Source organism: Triticum urartu, chromosome 3A, assembly GCF_056163025.1.
Source record: "Triticum urartu cultivar PI428250 chromosome 3A, HENAU_Tu73, whole genome shotgun sequence".
NCBI lineage: Eukaryota > Viridiplantae > Streptophyta > Magnoliopsida > Poales > Poaceae > Triticum > Triticum urartu.
In genome coordinates this window covers 409,908,402-409,916,443 of record NC_141875.1, presented here as the reverse complement: position 1 = coordinate 409,916,443, position 8,042 = coordinate 409,908,402, and the positions used below count along the sequence as shown (strand labels likewise).

The following is an 8,042-nucleotide window of genomic DNA, read 5'->3' as shown; positions in this document are numbered from 1 at the left end:
TGCGTAAAATAAAAATGAAAACTAAATGCAAACGACGCTCCAAGATTGCTCATATCGCATGAACGAAACGAATCCGAAAACATACCAACACTTGTTGAAGAAAGAGGGGATGCCTTCCGGGGCATCCCCAAGCTTAGACGCTTGAGTCTCCTTGAATATTTACTTGGGGTTCCTCGGGCATTCCCAAGCTTGAGCTCTTGCCTCTCTTCCTTCTTCTCACATCGAGACCTTCTCGATCATCGAACACTTCATCCACACAAAACTTCAACAGAAAACTCGGTAAGATCCGTTAGTATAATAAAGCAAATCACTACTCTAAGTACTATTGCAAACCAATTCATATTTTGTTTTTTCATTGTGTCTGCTGTAATATAACTTTTTCATGGCTTAATCCACTGATATAAATTGATAGTTTCATCAAAACAAGCAAACTATGAATCAAAAACAGAATCCATCTAAAATAGAACAGTCTGTAATAATCTGAACATTCACCATACTTCTGATACTTAAAAAATTCTACAAAAATTAGGAAAAATAAACAATTTTTATAGGAAGACAGTGCAAAAATAATCAGAACTATTTGACGTTCCAGCTAAAAATGTAAAATCACGCACTACAACCAAAGTTTCTGTCCTGCACCTTACAAACCATCAAGCAAATGTAAACATCCTAAAGGCAAACCTTGGCACATTATTTTTATAATACAATGGAATTGTACAAGGGGATAATTATTTTTATTGAAAAGTTTCTGTAATCAAGATTCACAAAGTTTCCGTGATCATGAACAAAGTTCAAGGCTAGCTCCCACTTCAACAATGCTTGTCTTTCTCACTTTCGCTTTCCTTTTTTGAAAAAGTTTTGGGTTCCCCTCTTTATTTTTGTTGTTTTTAAACTATATAAAAGCACTCAACAGAAATAAATGACTCTCTAAAACTTTCGGGTTGTCTCCCTGGCAGCGCTTTCTTTAAAGCCATTAAGCTAGGCATATAGTGCTCAAGTAATGGATCCACCCGGATCCCAAGGTATATCAAAGCCAATTTTAATTAACAATGATTTGTAATTTAGTGGTGAGCACAAGGTAACATATATCATGTAATGACGAAGTCTAACTCTCTTCCTATGCATCGGCATGTCATAAAAGAACAATTCATGCACACAAAGTAAAGGCCAATGCATAGTATAAACAGTTTCTTGCAATTTTATCATGTTGGAAACATAGAGAGGTGGAGATATAGTTCCCCTCTCCTAATAATTGCAAGTAGTAGTAGCAAGCACATGCATATTATATCTATTAAAATCATCATGTGCAACGGTAAAAGGCAACCCATCAATATAATCCTTAATAAGAGCAAACATCTCTGATATAGTGTATCGGGAGAATTCAAAAAGATAATAGGACTATCATGCGTGGGTGCAATAGCAACAATTTCATGTTTAACATAAGGAACTATAACAAGTTCATCTCCATAAGCATAATTCATATTGGCATCTTGGCCACAAGCATAGCAAGCATCATCAAAAAGGGATATTTCAAAAGAATCCAAGGGATCATAACAGTCATCATAGCAATCATCCTTCGGTAAGCACGAAGGGGAATTAAACAATGTATGAGTTGAAGAGTTACTCTCATTAGAAGGTGGGCACGGGTGATCAATCCGCTCTTCCTCCTTTTGTTCTTCGCTCTCCTCCTCATCTTTTTCATCCAATGAGCTCACAGTTTCATCAACTTCTTCTTCCATAGATTCCTGCAAAATATTAGTCTCTTCTTGGACAACGGAGACTTTCTCAATAAGTGCATTAATTTCGTAATTGTATTCATAATTCTCATAACAATATTTCAGGATAGCTAAATTTTCACATCTATAAACAACATCATCAAAATCTTCAAACTCTTTACACATAGATTCAATTTCATAAGCACCCATAAAAGCAACAAATTCTTCTATTTGTTCCACATCATAGTAATCATATATACCATTAGTATAAGAAGCTAAGGTTTTATTATCATTGAATTTGCATGAAAAGGGAAGGTGTGGAGCCTTCATCCTAGAGCAACAAGTATAATCATAACTCACGCATAATTGCCAAGCATACCACTTCAATATATGAATTTGATCCCATAATAGTTTCCCTTTTTGTGTCAAGCGGTAATCCCTAAAGTATTCATGTTGAGCCAATGTTACTCCCATTACATAATTGAATGGGGTTTTCTCAGGATTATTAAAGTAGTACATAATATTTTTCACATAACCAGCATCGAGGGTTTTAGGAGGTTCCCCATCTCCATGAGTAGCAAGTACACCTAATTTTTTTGGTATTTCGTGTTCCATATCCATAACTAAAGATAGAAAACAACTAAGAACAGCAAATAAAAATTACTTAGTGATAAAGCAAACAAGCACACACGAGAATATTCACCCCGCGCTATTGCTCCCCGGCAACGGCGCCAGAAAAAGGTCGTGATAACCCACAAGTATAGGGGATCGCAACAGTTTTCGATAAATAAGAGTGTTAAACCCAACGAGGAGCTAAAGGTAGAACAAATATTCCCTCAAGTTCTATCGACCACTGATACAAATCTACGCACGCTTGACGTTCGCTTTACTTAGAACAAGTATGAAACTAGAAGTACTCTGTAGGTGTTGTTGGACAGGTTTGCAAGATAATAAAGAGTACGTAAATAAAAAGTAGGGGTTGTTTAGATTAGGAAACAATAAAGTAAATATAACGAGTGTGGAAAAGTGGTGGTAGGAGTTGCGAAATTGTCCCTTAAGCAATTGACTACTTTACTAGACCGATAGCAAGTATTATGTGGGAGAGGCCACTGCTAGCATGTCATCCCTGACTTGGAATTCTATGCACTTATGCTTGGAACTATTAGCAAGCATCCGCAACTACTAATGTTCATTAAGGTAAAACCCAACTATAGCATTAAGATATATTGGTCCCCCTTCAATCCCGTATGCATCAATTTTTATGCTAGGTTGAAGCTTCTGTCACTATTGCCCTCCAATGCATAGTCCTATCAACATACAACTAACCCTAGGGTGTGATCCACGCGCGCAATCATATGATGGGCACCAAAGGACAGCAACATAACCACAAGCAAATTAAATCAATCATAGCAATTCATCAACCACCGATAGGACAACGAAAATCTACTCAGACATCATAGGATGGCAACACATCATTGGATAATAATAATAATATGAAGCATAAAGCACCATGTTTAAGTAGAGGTTACAGCGGGTTGCGGGAGAGTGGACTGCTGTAGATAGAGGGGGGAAGGTGATGGAGATGTTGGTGAAGATGGCGGAGGTGTTGGTGTAGATCGCGGTGATGATGATGGCCTCCGGTGGCACTCCGTTGCCACCGGAAGTGAGGGGGAGAGAGCCCCCCTCCTTCTTCTTCTTCCTTGACCTCCTCCCTAGATGGGAGAAGGGTTTCCCCTCTGGTCCATGGCCTCCATGGCACGGGAGGGGCGAGAGCCCCTCCGAGATTGGATCTGTCTCTCTGTCTCTCTCTGTTTCTGCGTTCTCTTCTTGCTCTGTTTCACCGTTTCGTGTATATATGGGGATCCGTAACTCCGATTGGCCTGAAACCTTCGCTGTGATTTTTTCTCTCTGAAAATTAGCTTTCTTGCGGCAAAAGAAGAGCGTCAACCGCCTTACGGGTGGCTCACGAGGGTAGGGGCGCGCCCAGGGGGGCAGGCGCGGGCGCGCCCCCTGCCTCGTGGCCACCTCGGGCACCGTCTCGCGTGGATTTTTCTTCCAGAATTTTCCAAATATTCCAAAAATAAGCTCCGTCCGTTTTTATCCCATTTGGACTCCGTTTGATATGGATATTCTGCGAAACCAAAAACATGCAACAGACAGGAACTGGCACTGGGCACTGGATCAATATGTTGGTCCCAAAAATAGTATAAAAAGTTGCCAAAAAGTATATGGAAGTTGTAGAATATTGTCATGGAACAATCAAAAATTATAGATACGACGGAGACGTATCACGTCCCTCGAACTCTTGATCCAGCAGAGTGTCGAGGAAGTAGATGAGTTCCGTCAACACGACGGCGTGGTGACGGTGATGGTGAACTGATCCGCATAGGGCTTCGCCTAAGCACTACAAAGATATGACCGGAGGCGTAAACTGGGGGGGACGCACATGGCTAACAATTGTTGGTGTGTGTTCTAGCGGTGCCCCCCATATATATAGGTTGGAGGGGAGGAGATGCAGCCAAGGGGGCACCCCAAGTAGGAGGAATCCTACTTGGGGTCCTCCCCAATTCGCCCTCTTCCTTATTAACCGGAGGGGAAAGGAAAGAGAGGGGGGAGGGAAGGAAGGGGGAGGCCGAATCCTCCCCTTCCCTTTTCCCTTCCCATCTTTCCTTCTCCTCCTATTTCGGCCTACTAGTAAGCATGCACGTGCAACACACGTCTCTCAAATATAAAAGATGTCTTTTGAATTCTGTTTATGCTAAATCGAGTAAATATGTTCGTGCGTTGCAACGGGTAAAACAAAATCTTTTTGCCCCCTACCAATTAATATGGGTTCTTCTTATCCTCTTCCCAAGCCTACATCTCATGAGTGGTATTTAGATCACCTTGTCATCAGGTACGGGACACATGCTTGGGGGTTGTTGCGGTCGAACATGTACTTCGCGCTACCTCCTTGCCGGCTCTTTTTGTGTGACCGTCATGGGCGTGCTCGAAGCAGAACTCGTTTTTTTTATGAAGTTGATTTTTTTTGCAGATGAATATGATGAAGTTGATTTCACTAAAGAAAAATTGATAAAAGATAACTGAAAGGGTAACAAAATATATTGCTTACCATAAATGGGTATGGTTGGGAGGATTCCAAGGAATCATGAACCAGAGTCAGAGAAACTCTCATAGGTCCCCAAAAATATTTCCCATCAATCTATGTATAGCGACTCACCTATAAAGATCCTCACGTAAAATTTGTTTAACTCCAGTAGAACTCTAAACCTCAACCCCTACATTTCAATGTCCTATATTTTATTAATTTTATGGAACAACCAAAATCATACGTTCATCATTGCAGTACCCTGCATTTTCATTTGAATCAACATTGGTACAATACAGAACTAACACATGAAACAGACAACCAAACAAAACTTAGTAATTCGATGGCATCTCACCTCATGCCAAGGAAAATCCCATTCATTGTGTATTGCACTATGGAACACAGCCAATAGTAATTATTACATTTAATGGTGAAAATACATGTCAGTTAAGTAAAAAAGGAACACAAATTAGAACATAGCATGACCGGTAAGGGCACTCTCAAATCATCTTAAACACATATGTATCTCCAAATTCACATAGATAGATATCTAATTAGTTCACAAACATGGCTTAAACTCCAGTGCATATAGCCAGAATCATCAGCCCTCCGCATGGCAAAAATCTACCGGATCACAAATCATAAAATTGCAAAGTTATATTCTGCCATCTTGTATCCATAATATTTGTTATCCCATCTTTTCTCTTGGCCGATGACCCACATCTGTGGAGTAATAAAACCGATGACATCCGACATTGGTAAGCCAGCTCTGATGTGCGCTGATGATATGGGCCGATGTGATCGAGATTTTGTACCAACGGCGTTCGTCTATATGAGCACATTTATTGCACAACGGCTTCCTATCGCTTACTCCGCAGATGATTTTGAAGCCTCTGCCTATTGCATCATAACGATACTTGACTGACAGAACATAGCTATGTAACACAGAGCAATGCTATCTCTGCTGAACCATCATCATCTACGGACTGTGCACCCAAACCTGTAATTGCAGAGGAGGGCTAGAGAACTCAGACGGAGCCATCACTGTATTTCTCACAGCTGCATGCCTATACAGCATGATCTTGCTTTCACCGTGTAATACGCTCTTCTAGTGAAAGCAAGAAGGAGTGGATAACTGCACCTGAGTCTACCTTCAGTTCTACCCCTCAACTCCCTGCTTATGTACACAGCATGCTGCAGTCTCACGCCCCTGCAGTTCAAAACTTAAACTGAGTGCTGATGTGTAGGGATGAAAACGGAGCGGAAACGGACGAAACTGAGTGCTATCATATTTGTTTTCATTTTTTTTTTGCAGAAGCGGAAACGAATACAAAAAACCCGGAAATAAATACGGAAACGGATACTACCGGAAACAGACACAGAGCGAATACAAAGCAGATACGGAAACATAAATAGGCATTGATCAGAACTTAAAAACCCCTTGAATTATAGAGAAATACACACAAAAACAAACAAATTTAATGAGTTGTTAACATTGCTACAAAATAATATCATTATGTTAGCAACTTAGCATAATATTGTAGTAGTACCGGACAATTGCGTATAGGTCAAGCTGAGTACATGTGTGGTAGTAAAAGTTTGGCCTTAGATCCATTCTACTAATTGTGTCATAGTGTTCTCTTTAGTGGTTGGGCTACAAAGCAGCTATAGGTGTATAATAAAACAGAAATTTCATACTCACAGAAACGGAAAGTTCCATTTCCATGCATGTTCCACCGGAAAACACCGTTCCGTTTTTGTTTCTGTTTCCGCATAAAAAATTCCATTTCCACTTCCATTTTGCAAATTTTCGTTTCTGTTTTCATATTTCCTCCGGAAAAACCGAAAGTTTCCACTCCATTTTCATCCCTACTGATGTGTACATGAATTTAACCCATTTGCTAGCTGAAAGGAAAATTATGTTGCATATTTTTTTAGAAGTGTGTGAACTTTATAACAGAAGGCAAACTGTACCACACCACATTAAAGCAGTACTATCTAAAATATATCAAATGCACTAAAATATTAGAAATATCTTTCAAAAAATTTGTTTGAAACAAATGCTCCAATAAATATTTTCAGCCATTGTTTAGATCATACATAGTGTTGTGGAAACCGTACCGTTGCAAGGTTCAAATCATCAAATATCATCTAGTCCAACACATGGATAAAATCGGGCAGTCCATTTGCAGCAGCAAGGTGGACCACCAGTTCCTCTACATGCTTACGCTTCTTTAGATCCAGAGTCAATCAAAAAGAGAAGTCTTCCACTGTACATGTAACAGGGCAGGGTGTCAACAATCTACAAATAGGGATAACAATCATATTCAGAAGAAACTTAAAAGAACATAGTCATTTTGTTTTTTTACACATTGGTGACATTTTTTGGGATTGATTTAGCACCAGAGAAATTGCTTGAACATGATGGGTGGATATTACTCTAAGCATATAAAATCAAGAGGCAGCAAGAGTGCAATCCGAATACCATTAGAATATGTCAGTGAAAATTCCAACTACTTATAACTCATTTATAAAATATGTCAATAAAAATTGCAAGGCTTGCAAGATATCCTGTATAAGCAGTGCAATCTCTCATTCCATGACCAGAAAATAAGACTGTCTTATGACAGGATTAAGGTAATAAATGGCACCAAATACTTTGTTATATATCATGTGATAGGAGAAAAGAAGAGAATAAAGTGTTGATAGTTCAGTTTCAAACAACCAGTACATCCATTGAATTTGATAATGAGAGAGAAGTACCTGATTATTTATATCAGATGTCCACCTGCGAGTCCTTTTTTATGGGGTTAACATCACTATAAGAAACACCTGCAAACTATTAAACCAAAGACAGTGTGTTAGAATATCACTTGTAAGTAATAATCAGAATATTCATAATATAATTCAGCTTGCACTTCCATGAATCAATCAGAGATAAAGTTGATCTTTATTTGACATTCAATCAAACAGTCCCAATCAGGTTAAATTTGAAGCAAGGTAGAAAGATGCAAGTCACAGCAGGGAGAAAAGCCATCAGTTGATGAATTACCTACTCAAGGATGTGATGACTGCATCCTCGTGCGGCATGGAGAAACAGGAACGCATAGAGGAGATGTAGGTGACGACACTTGTGCATGGCTGGAGAGTGGAGGCAGAAACTACCTCGGTGGGAAAGTAGTGGGTGTGATGAAATTCTTGACAACACCCTATAACCAGGAATATAAATGTTGATATCA

At 39.5% G+C, this 8,042-nt stretch overlaps 1 long non-coding RNA gene across 2 annotated transcripts; it reads right to left on the bottom strand.

Annotated features, from left to right (window-relative positions):
- Positions 1 to 5,135: 5,135 nt before the first annotated feature.
- Positions 5,136 to 8,042, bottom strand: LOC125544185 (uncharacterized). 2 transcript variants are annotated; one of them, XR_015619037.1, is made up of 4 exons: positions 7,856 to 8,042; positions 7,567 to 7,642; positions 6,925 to 7,105; positions 5,136 to 6,013 (listed from the first exon to the last, which is right to left on the bottom strand). It is a non-coding gene; the product is annotated as an uncharacterized LOC125544185 (long non-coding RNA). The 2 variants fall into 2 exon arrangements; XR_007299311.2 differs by lacking the exon at positions 7,856 to 8,042 and having other exon boundaries at positions 6,925 to 7,073; positions 7,567 to 7,594.